The sequence below is a fragment of the Electrona antarctica genome (genome assembly GCF_951216825.1).
Source record: "Electrona antarctica genome assembly, chromosome: 11".
Lineage (NCBI taxonomy): Eukaryota > Metazoa > Chordata > Actinopteri > Myctophiformes > Myctophidae > Electrona > Electrona antarctica.
In genome coordinates this window covers 17,010,925-17,028,775 of record NC_136792.1, presented here as the reverse complement: position 1 = coordinate 17,028,775, position 17,851 = coordinate 17,010,925, and the positions used below count along the sequence as shown (strand labels likewise).

General features: G+C 42.9%; 1 long non-coding RNA gene across 1 annotated transcript in view; it reads left to right on the top strand.

The window, feature by feature from the left end:
• The window catches only part of LOC306932393, a 53,076-nt gene extending 49,272 nt beyond the window's left edge, over positions 1-3,804 (top strand). Inside the window, exon 4 of the long non-coding RNA XR_013791105.1 lies at positions 3,677-3,804. This is a non-coding gene — a long non-coding RNA (uncharacterized lncRNA). The remainder of the gene's footprint in view (positions 1-3,676) is intronic.
• Positions 3,805-17,851: the final 14,047 nt, after the last annotated feature.

The following is a 17,851-nucleotide window of genomic DNA, read 5'->3' as shown; positions in this document are numbered from 1 at the left end:
AAATGGATTGCTGCAAATCGCTAAAATACACGACCCCATCAAACTGCTATATACATGCCGGTAGATCACATTTGGTCACCGATCAATTCCATTGTTAGGATGTGACACCTCTCCTTTCCGGGAGATATTTAATCTTTAGTGCTTGATGGAGGTCTCCAAAACGGCCTCAGAATGACCCACAAGTGTTACACTGGGCAGCAAGGACCAAGATTGCTTTCATCCACGTCATCCTGTGGATAGGTCTTGGAGCAGTATTATCCTGGAAAAGACCATTCCCACCCGATTAGAAATCCTTCATCACAGGAGGAAGATGAACACTGAGAATAGTTTAACGCTCTACCTTGTCCTCTATTCACCCCACATCATTTAAATAGCACTTTGATTCCCTACTGCCATCCGTGACTTTGGTGACAAGATGCCTCTCTGTTCCATAACCAACCACACAAGAGAATGCCAACAGATTGTCAGCACTGATTCAGGATCATTTTTATTTTTTTCATCGCTAGCACCCACCGGCGCTTATAAAATATGCAAACACAATAATCAAAGCACAACTTTGAATTGTAAATGCCATCAGGAAATGTATTCATCAAACAGCTCTGTGATGTTTTCTGATCCATCATGATTTTAGCTTTAATTCCTTTTTTCATTCACCAGTGTGAATAATGTGAAGATACTGTCAGCCAAGCATTTATGTTGTTTGCAAACAAAATGATTAGTGAGGGCTTAATATCAAAGTATGTGATATATTTCTGATTCAATATATGAATATCATTCACTCATACTGTAGCAGTCTGGTAAACCAAAAAACGAATTCTTCTTTTTTGTTTTAATCAATAATGATATATATATATTTTGAGCTGTACTAAATCAGGTGTGTATATGTTTGTGACTGAGTCCCTACTCTGTATTGGAAAAAGATCAGGATGAAATATTGTCTTTGCGGCTGTGGGCTGTGGGGATGCTTGTTTCAGCGTGTTCTGCATGTCACCCGTTACTTTCCTACCAGAGCTCTAATCAATGCTGTCTTGACAAATCTCTACTAGAGAGGGAATCATATATTAAAGTAGGTAAAGCGTGTTGGTTTACCCTTGCTTGACCCAGCTTCTGTAACTCAAGACGTGTACACTCTTAAACTGGACATTAAACTGGATACATTGATTATGGTGTTCAAGTGCTCATCAACTGTGACTTCATACGTACACGTCCATTCTCTGCTCCATCTCTCGTGTAGCCTATATTTCATTAATCCAGCGTAATAATATATAAATAATGTAAAACTGAGATTAAGGGGAACATTTTGTTTTTGATGTTGATATTCATGCATGGTCTAGTCTCTCAAGCCAGACTACTATTCCACAATCTTCGAATGCTATAGGAATCTGTAACACGCCTCCTGAAAGAACGGAAGCTGTCTTTTTTTTCAATTTCTATTATTGCTAAGCCGCAAGTTACAGTATATGCACGTAGACTAATTTGATTTACAGTAAGTTCCGGTTGACGTCGCATTGTTTTTGTTCACCGCATAGCAAATTTGTTTACATATACAGTAGTCTTGCTAGTCGCGCCACAAGGTAGAATAAAAGATGGACATGCCAAACTACCAAGACCAACAATTATTATACCAAAAAGAACATATTTGCCACTGCAGGTTCCAGTCGTTGGTTTTGGCCGTCTGATGATGTAAAATGATTTCCATTCACAAACCCGGAAATGGTATTGATCCCAGGCTATAAGATCCAAAAAATTAACCAAAAAAGCACATGAAGTGAGGAGATACATATACTATCTATGGTCAAGTCAATGTTATACTAATCTGCTGACACACGATAACCAGACAGCATTGCGAACCACCTCTGAATATCTTCTGCGGGCAACACTGAGGTCACCACCCATAATGTTTGATGCATGGAAACCTTTGGAATGTAAATTATTCTGACAACTGCAGAAAATATCCGACCTGTGAAGGCACCTGAGGAACAGGAGTGGCGGTGAATGTATTTACTGATAAAAAAAAATACTCACACTGAAAGTAAAAAAAACACTGAAATAGCTTCTCTTTTTTTCAATTGATTGAGTTTAAAGGACCATACTGGTGGTCTGCCATGTTTACCACATAGGCCATTTTAGCCTATTGGTTTTGTAAGCGAAGTTCAGAAATGTCAGAAGTGAGCATCAGTGCAAAAATGAATTCTATTTTGATTACATTGTAGGCCTACTGCATGGTTTCTTCCTCATTATAGACATTCATCCACCTAGTTGTGCGCACACTTTATTAAGTTCTGGGAACAACTTAAGGATCTTGTGCGCACACTTTATTATGTAGTGGCCACACCATATCTTGTTACTACAACTTGCTCTATGTCCCTTAAGGTACGGGGCTCTGTGACCCCTTTTCCACCGGTTGGTTCCCAATGGGAACCGGTTCAGTTCTTTTTGGTTCTTAGTCCATGAGCCAGAGCTCCAAAATTGGAACATTAATCATGAATTGAGTGGGCAAAACCATACCTAGATTAGATTGTTATCACCATGAAACTTCCCCAGTTGATTACTTACACGAAGACAATGATTTATTGTATTACAAATTTAAATATGCAAATGAGGCATTATATAGGAAAATATGCAAAAAAAAAATATGGAATGTGGAAGGGTTATCATATATTAATTTACTCATATTGATCTTATAAACAATTTAATACAGGTATAGTTTTGCCCACTCAATTCATAATTAACGTTCCAATTTGGACTAAGAACCAAAAAGAACTGAACCGGTTCCCATTGGGAACTCACTCCTGATCATTGCATTACAGTGTATACAGTTGCAGACACATGAAAGCAGCCAGTGTGTCTGTCATCCACTTACAAGGTGTTCAAGGTTGAGACCTAATTCTTTGTATCAGCAGGAAACCGAAACCGTTGCCAAGGGAACGGGAATACGTGACTGTTGATAAAGAATGTCAGGCAATCAAGAGTGAGCTGGATGCATTGAAGCACAACTGTGCTATATCACACTGTAGCAGCACCTCCACTACTTCTCTCGACAAGGATTTGGTAATCCTGACAGTCCATCTGACATACAGAATGAATGATGCCTGTCGGATTCACTCTTTCGTGATCTTGCGGCTGGTGTAAAATGAGGCATCAGGTCTTTGTTTGACAACCGCACTTCAATGATTACCTATAGTGTTACCTTGAAGATGGGCTTCACAGAGAGACCAGTTTTGTGCGTGAGTGCGTGCTCTTATGGCACAAGGTAAGATACATAATAGACTTAAAAAGAAAAGCACTCAAAAATGATGATAAAAGCTTTTATGGAATAAACTTTGTTTTAAATCTCCTTTTCTTTTTTTAAGTCTATATTTTCTTGTTAGTCTTAGAAGCACCTTACACATTCAAGATGTTTTTAATCTCCAGTGAGAACCCGGTTGGCCTCTGTGTTTTTCTAAGATGTATCATGATTCTTCCTTTAGATTCTTCCATTTCAGCACAAGAGCTCTCAGTTCCTTGAAGTAAACACCTTTTGTGCCTTGGGTTCATTTTCTCTGCCCTTGGTGAGACTTCAGAAAGAATCCTTTAGTTCTTCTAGATAAGATGAGCAAGACATGATCCCACACCACAGCATGCGTACCATCTGCCTTGACTCTCTTACATAATATGAAGCGGTTCTCTCTTGCAGATTTGTGGACAGAGGGAGGAACATCAATTGAGACACCATTAGACTGGCTGTGGAGTGCCACTTCAACAATGCAGGGAGGACCCTGAAGATCCTAGCTTGTCTGTCCGAAACGTTGGTCTTATCTCTGTGTCCACAATAAAATATGTGTGTGTGTGTGTGTGTGTGTGTGTGTGTGTGGCAAGGACATCAACTGAGGTGTACCATAGAGCAATAGACTATTATATGGTGTCAGTGATGTTTGGGGGGCACCCAGGTGACAGCGAAGTGACAAAAGAGACATGGGAATGGACAGGGCTATGACATTAGTTTACATATTTATTCACCGTACATTTCTGTGCATACAACCTCAACTGCTACGCTATCTTGGGGCCTAGGCAATGGATGCCACACTCTTCCTAGAAAATTTGCGGAAAAAACATCATGCTGCAAAAAGAAGCCTACAGACTACACTGCCTTAAACCACAGGGGCTTATTGACAAATTTCAACTGAAAGCTTTCATTTAAATGTAGCCTATAGATCTATAGGCTGATCTATAGATCTGAAAGACAAGAATTCTTGTCTTTCAGTTTCATTTATTTGTCTTATTGTTTCTTCCTGTTACCAACATGAATTGCTATGAGACCAAGTACTATATATCTACAAACCAAGAAGATTTGTTGTTACCAACAACCCGCTGATCAGCATTTTGTCAGCTGCTTATGTACAGTATATCAAAATGGTACAGGTGTAAAACGTGTACCCATTGATATCTCCCCAGGCATAGGGAACGCAAAGAACATGCATTCCCTTAACCCATTTTGACCTGAGATCAGATTCTACAGTTCGACAGTTTTCTAAAAAAGCTATGTTTCTATGCCAGTCATTCTTCGATTTTTCAAAAATAGCAGACCTACAAGCTCGTAGCGTGCCACTCGGTGGCGCGCTATGAGCTTGTAGATCTGCTATTTTTCAATAGCTAAAGCATAACATAATGCTAACACCAAAAGGGGTTCCCGCCCAGAATGGGTTTAAGCTAGCGGTTCTCAAACTTTTTGGCCTGTGCACCCCCTGTTACCTCCCGACCTAGCTGACACCCCCCTAGATAGAAAGTTAAATATATGAATATATTTTTATATGTAACATAATTATATGTTTATCATGTGACATATGAATTGACTGCCTGCATATGTCTACATATATCCATATAAGTATATGTTCTAAATAGGCCTACGCTACGAGACATCTATTATATTTCATATCCACATATGTGGCATATAAGTGCATATATTCTGCATATACTTGCCATATATTGCCATATATGTTCATATATTTAAAATAACACCATAGCACCACCATTAGCCTTTTCATGTCGCGCACCAACTAGAGGGTGCTCGCCCACCACAGGGGGTGCACGCACCACAGCTTGGGAAGCTAACTAAAGGATATACCTAGACTAGAGAAAACCTATTCACTTAAATATTTATTATACCGCATCAATGTTTTACTCTGAAGTTCAAACACAGTGAAATTTTAGCAAAATACTCTGCACTCCCAAAATAAACTGATCATGTTACAGAGATACTGTAGTAGAATTTATACTCTAGCCAGTTTGCCACAGAAAAGAAAAAAATGGATTTCAGATTTGGTTCCAGAGTGGATCCCTGACTTAGCCAGCCTGTGACATCAGTCATTGCGATTTGCGACTGCAGGTCACATTTACTATTCCCGTCAGTCAGTCAGTCAGTTGTTTGGTTGGTTGGTCTCGTGACATGTGAAATCATCCCTGATGTCATCAATATTAAGCCCATATATGGGAATGCCCATATATGGAGATCCCTGATGTCATCAATATTGACCAGCAACTCTACCTCTGACCTCAAACCCTTAGATCTCCATACATGGAGCTGACATGTTCCTGACCTGTTCCTGACCTGTTCCCCATCCATCCTTCCTCTTCGATGTCTCCCTTTTGACTGATACCTGTCCTTTAGTACAGCCACGCCAGGCAGGTGGCGAAAACTCGAGTTCTCAAAAAAATGAAGGCCCTGCCCTACCTGGGCCCTCATCAAGCCCTGTACACTCAAGACACTGCCCCCGCTGCCTAGAGTTCTCATCAGGCCCGAAAATTAACTGTGTACACTGTGCCCCCGCTGCCACCCTTAGATCTCCATAATCGTTGCTGTCGGGAGGAAACGTCATAACTCAATTTTTGAGGTTTTTGATTATTATATTTTGCATAAATCAGTGCTATTGAACACCCTTTGCGTCTGTGTGTTGTTTCGAAAATATTGAACCAATGGAAAGTAGTAAAAAACGCTTGGGACAAAACCTCTTAACTCCATTGGACCCTCAAACTGTCTACTAAAGAAGCTAACTCCACCACCGCTCCCCCTCTCATGCAAGTCATTGACAATATATAAGGACACAACACCAACTTTGATGGCACAGTATTGCGTTGTTTTCAAAATATAAGGTTTTCTTACTTTCCTGAAAAAAATATATTTTTCATTTCCTGAAAAATTAACATTTTGGAGGTGGTTTCCTCCAGACAGCAAATATATAATATATGGAGATCTAAGGGTGGCCGCGGGGGCAGTGTCTTGAGTGTATCCTAGTGACTCTTTGCAGGATTTGTTTTCAGCCGGATGATACCGGTCAGAGGAGGCAATCTCAATCGCTTGATCCACAGTTGGTGCAGCAGAACAGTGGCTATTGAATATTGAATGATGGTCGCCTGGGGAAATTAATGTTGTTGTTTTTTTGCTTTCGTTTTTGTTTTTGCTGTGGAGGAGTTCTATCACAGCTGTGGTCGAAATGACAACTGAAAATAGAGCGGGCTATAGGCCAAAACATGGGCTGAGCGGACGTACAATATTGTAGAGTTATCTATAAAGCTGCAGGCCCTAGGGATGACTCCGCCTCTAAGCCTTTCAATGTGCTCCCTCTTCCTGTGAACACACTTGATGTCCCCATTGGAAAGCAACAACAGCTGTTTGACCTAAAGCGCCACTGTCCAAGTGATGTATAGATAAAGAGCTGTCAACGTATCACAGAGAGAGACGTCCTGCTTTGCAATTGTGAATGCTTTGAACGTGCTGCCACACTGGAGGAAGTATAGAACTTGAACAGCTGTTCAAACCTGCTTACCTTGTAAGATTCGTGACATCAGGGGTGTTTTCCCTGAAGAAAGTTGAGATATTTTGAAGCCAATAACTGCACAGTGCGTGCTGAATTAGACAGAAGTTGTTAGAGAATAAAGTAACAAAAGTAATGTGGCTGATTTATGTTTTCATGGCTGCAAACAAAGCGGGCAGAGACGGAACAATGAACTGAAATGGAAATAGGCCTGACTGCCTCAGTGCTTTCCTGTTGGACCATGGTACCAATAGAATCCTGCAAAGCTTCAATTACTGCTTGTCCCATATTATCTCTACTGTAAGTGCCAGCTGGAGAAAAATCCACAAATGTCTATACTCACCATTTTATGTCTCAACCGAGGGTAAAGGCGATAAAACTAACAATCAAAGCAATATCAAAAACGTTTCAGTATATGCTTTTTAGGTAATTATTAGGAGATTACTGCTGTACAAAAAATCCAAATCATACTGCTCAGAAAAAACAGGAAAGGCTACGTTTACCTGTATGCTCAGGAAGCCAGAAAGGTTGGGTAAACAGCACAACACCCAGTCAGTCCAGAGTTAACTAAGCTAAACATCAAAGTGGAAATGCTTTGCTGCTTAAAACACTTCTGCATTTCTTCACGCTATTTAACATATAAAGTCAGCGGCATAGTTGGTGATGCTTGCAGATTACACGTTCCTCGTCAGGGACTTGCTCAATTTGATTTTGCATTGCACCATTGAGCGTCAGTAATGTTTCAATCACACTGCTTGCCCCATGGGAAAGAGTCCAGCTCCACCCCAGAGTGGTTCCCTGTGATTCAGGCTGCTTCAACCAGTGGCTATAACCTTTACTCTATCAGCGATTTAGCCTGCCTGCCTCCACTGATAACACACTCCATCAGAGAGTGAGGCTGAGAGGAGATGATCAGGGCTGCTCTCTCTGTCACTGTGTTGTGCTCAGGTTGTGGGACCTTCAGTCATTCAGGTCATTCACCTTTTACCATAACCTTGGTAGCCTCTATTCCATACAACCAGTGAACCCTAACAGCTAACACTCATCTACCAAATACTCATAACACTACAGTGTGGAATGGATCCTACTGTACATCAAAGGCAACCTCTACATTCACCTACACCTATTTGTACAGTATGTCCTTTCCCTTGACTCTTGCACTCAACGTACGTGCTACCTGCAGACCTGGACGTTTCTAGAGTGAGTCAGGTCACAACATCGGGATTTTTTACATTTCTGATCAAATCACTTGACACCAATCACTTGACTTTCAAGCCACAAGAACAAGACTTTGGAATACAGTGGTCAGTTGTTCAACTAAACATAATAACTCTGACAACAGCAGGACATTGACAAGTTGAATATGTTCTTCTCATAAATATCGCGTACAGTATTAATTGATGCAGTAATGGAAGTGGGAATGAGTAGCAAGGGCCTGTTGTACTGCTTGAGATAGAAAGCATACATACAGAAATGCATGTATGCATCAGCAATAAAAGGGTCATACAGGTTAGATTGACAAAACATTTGTAAATTAACTTAAAGGGGAATACCACTCATTTTCAACATTTTACCATGTCATTAATATACCTTAGAGGTGTTGTGTGGAAACAATAAAAAAGTCCCCCCCATTCTGTGTTTCCTAGAAAAATCATTAACAAAAAGATCATTAACATGGTGAATCACATCTTGATGACATCATCAAGATGTGATTCACCATGTTAATGATTTTTTTCAGACCTCCAGTTCTAGGAAACACAGAATAGGGGGACTTTTTTATTATTTATACACAGCAGCTCTAAGGTATATTAATGACATGGTAAAATGTTGAAAATGAGTGGAATGCCCCTTTAACTACAAGTTTCATTGTGTGCAATATCCTGTTCATACTGTTCAATAACTTAAATTCTGAAAGACACCACATTTGATCGCCAGCAGGGCATATTGACATACAGTACCAATACCATCATGTCTACATAACTCACTGTGTCAGATGATTCATCAATATAGTGTTTTTACATCCCAGTAAACGCACAACATGACGATGTAACAGTCAACAGCATTTATGTGGCATACATATTCCACCCCCATGAAACGTCAGACATTAATATTCATCCAATTAATCCATGTGTTCTGTATGTGATCACTGTTATGTAATAGACGTTGCACAATTCCTCACACATGGAACAAAATGCTAATATTGTATGCCACAATGTTTGATGTGTGACTTACAAAACAGAATAATCATCAGGTAATGTTCAGTACTTTAGTTAGCTACTGACTTGTGTAAGAAGGCGTTTGATCAGTCAGCACCTCTCTGCTGACAGACTCTCTCCATCTTAGTGTTGTGACTGATTATGTTTGTCAGGACATTGGTGTGTTTGCTGAGCTCTGGCGAGTGAGAATAACTGCCCAAGATAGACAGTCGGAGTGCTATGCTGAATGCCACTTCTTCTTGTGTGATTTTAAATTGAGTTTCTTAATAAAAAAGAAATGCCTTCACCCATTTCTTTCTGTTTTAACCACTCGAACCTATAGACCAATTATTTGACTGTTTCATGTGTAATCAATTCCCAACAGATCTCCAATCCTGTTGTTTTGGGGAGCGCTGGTTTCAGTCCATTCAACCTCCTCTTGTGTGTTGGCTAGTGAGGTGCACCCTAGGACCCTAGGACAATAGAGCATCGCAGTCCCGCCCCCTTTCATGACGACGCCAGGCCCAGGAAATAGTTCCCAATGCATTTTTCCCATAGACATTTCAAAACGTATTTATTTAAAAACCTTTTAAGCGTCGTACAAAGCCAACTCTTGTCGTGACAAATCATGACAACAAACACAATATTTTGGACCAAACATTACATTACATTACATTACAGTCATTTAGCAGACGCTTTTATCCAAAGCGACTTACAATAAGTGTATTCAACATAGGTAGGGAACAAAAACTACTAATCACCAGAAGTCTTTAGTGCATTTTCTGCAAAAACAAGCAACCAAGAGTATACCTAGCGCTAAGGTAAAAGTGCAATATATCAGCTACCTATTTCCTTAAACAGATGAGACAAAATAGCTAAATCAAATGAGCATGAGCTAAAACAATTAAGTGTATCGACTAAACAAGATCCAATAAACAATACAACAATAGAAAACAAGCGTTCGTACAACTAGTTAACAACAAGTAGGTCAGGCAGAGAGGAAGGGTAGTGTTTCCTGAAGAGGTGGGTTTTCAACCTGCGGCGAAATATGGGCAGTGACTCTGCTGTCCTAACATCAGTGGGAAGTTCATTCCACCACTGTGGGGCCAGAACAGAAAAGAGTCGTGACCGTGTGGATCGGCCAGAAGGACCCTTGAGTGACGAGGCAATTAGTCGCCCCGAGGTGGCAGACCGAAGTGGTCGGGCAGGGGTGTAGGCATCGACCATAGCCCGGAGGTAGGAAGGAGCTGTTCCTTTCACTGCCCTATAGGCTAACACCAGGGTTTTGAACTGGATGCGAGCCGCTACGGGGAGCCAGTGTAGAGAACGGAGAAGGATGGTTGTGTGGGAGAACTTGGGGCGGTTGAACACCAGACGAGCCGCAGCTTTCTGAACAAGCTCCAGAGGTCTGATGGCAGATGCCGGAGCACCAGCAAGGAGGGAGTTGCAGTAGTCCAGGCGGGAGATGACGAGAGCCTGGATGAGCACCTGGGCTGCCTTCTCCGTGAGGAAGGGGCGAATCCTCCTGATGTTGTAGAGGAGGAATCTGCAGGACCTTGTCACTGATGCGATGTTTGCCGAGAACGTCAGTTGATCGCCCAGGGTCACACCCAGATTCTTCGCAATCCGAGTTGAGGTCACCCCAGCATTATCAATGGTGATGGCCATGTCTCGGTGCGGACAGCCCTTCCCCGGGAGGAACATCAGCTCGGTCTTGTCCAGGTTGAGCTTCAGGTGGTTTGTCGACATCCACGCCGAGATGTCAGCCAGACAAGCAGCAATGCGTGCCTCCACTTGGGTATCAGGGGGGGGGGAATGAGAGGATCAGCTGGGTGTCATCGGCATAGCAGTGGTAGGAAAAGCCATGGGAGTGGATGACAGCACCCAGAGATGTAGTGTAGAGAGAGAAAAGAAGAGGACCCAGAACCGAGCCTTGGGGAACCCCAGTTGTGAGCCTGTGTGGTTCTGACACAGACCCTCTCAGCATCACCTGGTAGGAGCGACCCTTCAGGTAGGATGCAAACAGGGAGAGTGCAGAGCCTGAGACACCCATCCCCTCGAGGGTGGAGAGGAGGATCTGATGGTTCACCGTGTCGAACGCTGCAGACAGGTCCAGGAGTATCAGGACGGAGGAGAGAGAGTTCGCTCTAGCGGCATGGAGCGACTCCGTCACTGCCAGCAGGGCAGTCTCTGTCGAGTGACCCACTTTGAACCCAGACTGGTTGGAGTCCAGGAGGTTGTTCTGGTGGAGATAGGAGGACAGTTGTTTAAAGACAGCACGTTCGAGAGTTTTAGATAGGAAGGATAGAAGGGAAACCGGTCTGTAGTTCTTGATCTCAGAGGGGTCAAGTGTCGGTTTCTTCAGGAGGGGGGTGACTCTGGCAGTCTTGAAAGTAGAGGGAAAGTAGCCAGATGTCAGAGAGGTGTTAATAAGGTGGGTTAAGAAGGGAAGAAGTTCAGGTGCAATAGACTGCAACAGAGTGGATGGGACCGGGTCCAGAGAGCATGAGGTGGGGCGACTAGAGGTAACAAGGAGAAGGACCTCGTTAGGGGAGAGGGGAGAGAAGTGGGATAGAGAGGGGATGGGGGGGGGAAGAGGAGTAGATGAAGGTAGAGAGGGGGGGGTGGCAGGCAGACGGGTGTGGGTAGTGCGCAGGGCACCAGCCGGGGGAGGAGGGAAGGAGGATCGGATATCGTTCACCTTCTTGTCAAAGAAGTTGGCGAAATCGTCAGGGAGGAGGGACGAGGAGGGAGGAGGGGGTGGTGGTTGTAGGAGAGAGGAGAAAGCTTCAAAGAGTTTTTTAGGGTTGGAAGCAGAAGCCTGAATTTTAGTGCAGAAAAAAGCAGCTTTAGCAGCTGATAGAGAGGAGGAAAAAGTAGAAATGAGAGATTGGAAGGTGAGAAGGTCCTCCAGGAGGTTGCCCTTTCTCCATTTGCGCTCAGCCGCTCTCAGGCTCCGTCTCTCAGTCCGCACTGAGTCCGACAACCAGGGGGCAGGTGGAGTTTGGCGTGCAGGCCTGGTGGTGAGGGGACAGAGATGGTCGAGAGAAGAGGATAGAGTAGAGAAAAGAAGATCTGTGGCGGTATCAGGGGATAGAAGAGCAAAGGATTCAGGGGCAGGGAGAGCAGAGAGAACAGAAGAGGAAAGATCAGTGGAGGAAAGTGAGCGAAGATTGTGACGTGACGGGGCTGTGAGGGGAGAGAGGAGAGAGAGAGAGAGTAGGACATGAAGTAGTGATCAGAGAGTTTCTTACCCTTTTCACTGGAAAGAGGAGTGACAGACAGGTTAGCAATAGAGCAGCCTCTGGTGAAGATCAGGTCCAGTTGGTTGCCCGCCTCATGGGTAGGAGGAGATGGGGAAATAACTAGGTCAAAGGCGGCGAGAAACGAAAGTAGTGGGTCTAGCTGCTTCTCAGTCGGGAGGTTGAAGTCACCCAGAAGGATGAATCCAGAGCCATCGACAGGGAAGTGGGAGACTAGATGGTCCAGCTCCTCCAGGAAGCCACCAGCAGGGCCCGGTGGACGATAAACAACTGCAATGGTGAGCTTGACTGGAGGAGAAACAGTGACCACATGAAATTCAAATGAGGTAGGAGAGAATTGTGACAGTGAAACAGGAGAGTATTTCCATTTTCTGGAAATTAGCAGACCAACCCCACCACCTGTCCGCACGGCTCTGGGAGTGTGAGAGAAAGAGTACACATCTGACAGAGCCGCGGGCGTAGCAGTGTTTTCTGGTCTGATCCAGGTCTCAGTCAGAGCAAGGAAGTTAAGGGAGAGCAAGGATGCTCTCCCTTAACAAATAGTTACAAAGAAGAAAAACAACAAAAAAAGTGTAACCTGCCGTTTTCTTCTTCTTTCTAATTATTTGTTCAGCCCAAAAAAAATTGTTTGTTGTCATGATTTGTCACGACAAGAGTTGGCTTTGTCCACGGCGTAAACGTCTTTAAATAAATACTTTCTGAAAAGTCTATGAGGAAAATGAACGGGATTTATTTTCCGGGTCTCTCGAGGGGGCGGGACTGCGACACTCTATATGGACAAACAGGCTCTGCTGCCGTGATCATGAGCGCACCTCCCGTACTTATGACAGCGAATGGAGGTGTGGTTTTGAGGACAACTGATTTGAATTGCTATTATTGTTCGAACACAACAGAAACCAAGGATTATATATTTCAAGGGCGAGGGATCACAATAAAAATCCTAATCATTCTTCCTCCACACAAGGAGAAAAACAGCATCTGAAAGTTTGATGGGGCATTTTTTTACACGTGAGTGCAGTTAGAACTTTTCCATTGCATCTTATGAGAGGCAGGGTTCTTGTGCTGCCGGTATGCGCGCGCATGCTGTTGCTTATCAGTGTGATGTCGTCTGTTAAGGCGTCTATAGCGTCTCTATTCTGGGGGAACACATTCTTTAATAATACAAGATATAAGCTCACAACGCATTACATTGAGGTGCATTGTAAGCTTGGGGAGGGAACAGATGGTGGAGGTGAACGGAACAGTACTGCCCCTCCACCCCCCCCCCCCCCCCCCCCCCTCCTGCGTCGTTCCACAAGGAAGCATACTAGGGCCTTTACTGTTCTTAATATATGTAAACGTCATGACATCAGCTTGTGACTGCAACTTGTTCCTGTTCGCGGATGACTCTGCTCTGCTGGTCACGGACAGGAACAAACTGCAGGTTGAACATAAACATCAAATCGAACGACAAGCTTGACGTAGCCAACTACTACCAAACATCTTCTTTTCAAACATTGCAACAACGCTGGTTAACACACTGCCCTCCCACTATGGGCGTTTTGGTGTAGAGCACATCAAAGCCTTCTACAAAAACGTAGGTGTTTGTAAAGATGATGCAAGCAATGGTAACAACGGAGGAGGTACTTAAAAAACGGAGTGCCCTTCAACCCCACAAGGCCACTGGCCATGACAATATTCCCTCCAAATTTCTCAGAGACTCTGCCATCTCTATAGCTCCAATCACCCACATAATAAACCTATCCATCAAACAGGGACAGGTCCCCCAAGATTTCAAACTGGTCAAAGCAACCCCCCCTGCACAAGAAAGGGAACAAAGGTTGAAAAGGCCCTCAGCTCCGAACTCGGTAGAACAGCACCTGGCTCGCTGATAACAAACTACAGTATCTTTACACCTGGGAAAAACTGAATCCATTCTCTTCGGATCAAATAGTAATCTCAGCAAGGCAGATGGCTTCTTGGTTAGAGTGGGTGACAAATAATATTATCACAAGAAAAGATGAAATTATCTACCTAGCTTCCATCCTGGAGGCAAATCTTTCCTGTGATAAAATGGCCACCAATGTAATAAAAAAAGTCAACCAGAGAACAAGATTCCTGTACAGGATCGCCTCACTGGTCAACAAGAATACCTTGAAGACCCTAACAGGAGCCCTCATACAAGGTTCCTTCGACTATGCATGCAACTCATGGTACCACAGCACCTCAAAGGCCCATAAAACAAGGCTCCAGACATCCCAAAACAAACTGGTCAGGCTACTACTTGGCCTCACTCCCAGAACCCACCTCACCCCTGCCCATTTTGAAAGTCTGGAATGGTTTAGGGTTGATGACAGAGTACAGCAACTTGCAATGGGTGCTGTTCTACAAGACCCTCCCCCTTTATCATACAACAACAGCTGTGGGTGCGGCTTCAGTTCAGGTGGATCACCACCCATCACCACCCACCTGGCAAACCAGGCATATTTAATGAACTCGTGGGCGTGTCCATAAAACATTTTAACAAATACTGTACACGTTTTTGAAAAGAATATTCCTCCTTATATAATAATACCGTATTGTGCCGAATATAAGACGACTCTGATTATAAGACGACCCCCATTTTTCAAGACTCATTTGTGGAAAAAGAACATTGAATGTCAAATAGTCTAGTCCCAATTAAAATACGACCCCATTCCATGGATATTTCCATTGGAAAGAATGTCTTATATTCATCACAATAGGGTAATACCCGATGCTCATGTTTTAGGGTGGAAAACAATCATCCACAATCAGTCCACAATCACAACACCAGAGGGAGTTCAACAAACCACGTGCAACCCAGATTCGGATCGTATTTGTCGGATATTTGTACATGTACGTCTTTCAATGTTCTGATGAATTGAAAATGGAGGACCCTGATGTAAACAAGTTATATCCTCGGTAGCAGTTTTTGTATTGACCTGTACTTTCTTTTGAACTGTACTGTACTGTACTGTACTGTACTGTACTGTAAATAATATTTTCATCAATCATATTGTCTGCGAAGACAGTTGGTCTTGAGGGAACAAATCAGCTGACCTATAGTAAAGTGGTTATGTTTTGAGGCATTTTCCATTCACAGACATGTCGGCTGGTGACTTGCTGTACGCGCCCTAACCACTTGGCATTCGGGTTGCCCCAAGTCTGTCATGCGATGGCCTCATCTTGCTGCAATATTAATTAAAGCTTTGCACCTTCCATCAATATGCCAACACTTTGTGGCCTCACTTAGCTAGCACTAAAAGAGAGCTGGTCTGTGTCGCCCATCTCCATGAAACTCTTAATGTTGTGGTCCATCTCAGTGGGATGTCCATCTCAGTTGTCTTCTGACAAGGGGACTACACACTCCAATCCTCATTTGGTGTAAATATAGACCACTGTCTGTTAAATTAACACTAAGGATTTTACAGTGTATGAGAGGCCTGCAAACATTGTCCAGATAAGCACTAAGAACCATGACATGATACTTGTGTGCAATCAAGCTCTGTTGCTCTTGCACTTGGACTAACACATTTTCTCTCTCTCTCTCTCTCTCTCTCTCTCTCTCCGCTGTTCTCATCAAAATTATTCTTTTGAATGTTCTGTTGCCATGGTACCTCGAGATCTTTTTTCCTGGGATAAGGATTCTGATTTATCAGGTCCTGCTTACAGAGGTGACACTTGGGTTCAACTTAGAAGGCAAAATTAGAACAAGAAAATAAAGATATACTGTGAAAATACATCCTCATAATTAATTACCATACTGTGAACATTTTACTGTGAACATATAATAATAATAATAATAATAATAAGGGGATGGGGTTCATAATTGTATACATATATATACTATATATTTTTTCCATGTTGGACAGAGACTACAATGGCAATGGCTCAAAGTAAAAACGAAAAAGGGGGGCATCACAGGAGCAACTGTTTAAAATTAAAACAGGGCTTGTCAGTGTATCATAATATTGTAGATTGTAAACAAGATTGACAATGAATGGCCAGTTTTGAGTGTTTGTACCTAACATAAACATGCCAACTATAATGGGTAGCAGCAGCTCAGGAGGTCCAGACTGCTCCCTGGGTGCTGTTCAGTAGTTGCCCTCTGCTCCTAATTGTTAGGATGGGAAAATGCAGAGGACAAATTCCAATTGTGTGAAAATGGAAAAGAGGACACATATGTTTTATTTCTATGCAACTAGTAGGAAAATCTACACAATTGTGTTCACATGCAGGTGCAGGTATGTGTTCAGTGCTCACTCATATATGAAAATAGGACAGCTGGGCTCTCTGTAGGACCCATGATCCACTAATAATGCTTTGTTCTTGCAGACAGTGCTTCATTGTCAAGACTATTCCTAATCCCAGCTCAGCACGCACGCACGCACACGAAGACCATGCATCAAGAAACTGATGGAACATCACATTATTGGTCCTCCGGGCTCTGCCATGGAGAAGAAACTGGGGATTTCTGTGTCCTTAATGGAAATTGATCTGAGCAATTTGTTAAAATAGTGCGCGGGGGCAACAATGGTGTGTCAAAATGGCATTTTGGAACCTCTAACCACGTGCATCTGGATTGGGCAACATCTACTTGTAATAGGCCTATGTTGTAGGTAATTAAGCATGCCCTCTGAGCATATTAGATATTAGTGCCCGGCCGTATGCTGGTTCTGAGTGCAATGCTCCCTCCTTCATGCCCTGCACTTTAGGAGATGGCGAGTTTCCTTTAAATTGGATGCACTGACCTAATCCGCTATTATGCTTTCAAAGACCAGTGTACAGTAATTTCATCACTTTGGTGAGTGAAGACAGTTAAGATAGCCGATTCCTCAATATCATATCAATCAATCACTTTACAGTGCATTACTCTGAGAGGGATCTTTAGCCCATGGAGTGTAGGCTGACATAAATAGAAGAATGGCCTCGCCTGTAGCTCTTTTTCAGTTTCTATCAGTATTCTGCACATGAGCTCTACTCTATGTGTTCACCCACCTCATGAACATGCTCATTCTTAAAGGGCTCATATAATTCATACTGTGAAACTCCAAATCTATAGCGGGTTCTGTGGCACAGTGAATTTATGTACGGCCACCTAAAACCAATAGTTTTTACAAAGATTACCACAGGCGGACAAATACAAAACTAAACCGGTTAGAGAGGATATAGACAGCTATTCAAACAAGAAGGTTTGTCATACGTAAAGAATGTTTCATTGTCACAACTTGGGGGCCATGTTAAAACTATCCTGGTCATTCTGACCCTGTGCCCGTGCAGACCACTGTGCTTGTGCAGACCACTAGATACTGGTTACATTAATTATTGGTAATATGAGAACAGATCCTGTATGTACATCTTTGGTTGTGATATTTCCAAACGGGTATCACTGCTTTGTTCTTCTCTTGTTCTGTGCACCTCCCTGGCCCTCATGTCTATTGGAAGACATTGTCCATATACTGTACAGAACTGTCTTTATTTCAACATTCTTACAGCCAAACAAAATCAATGTAAGGTCACAGACACTGGAAAATGTGTTTGTTCAGCTGATCTTCTATATGGTCCTAATGGATATGGATTCTGGAAATAACAGGTATATGTT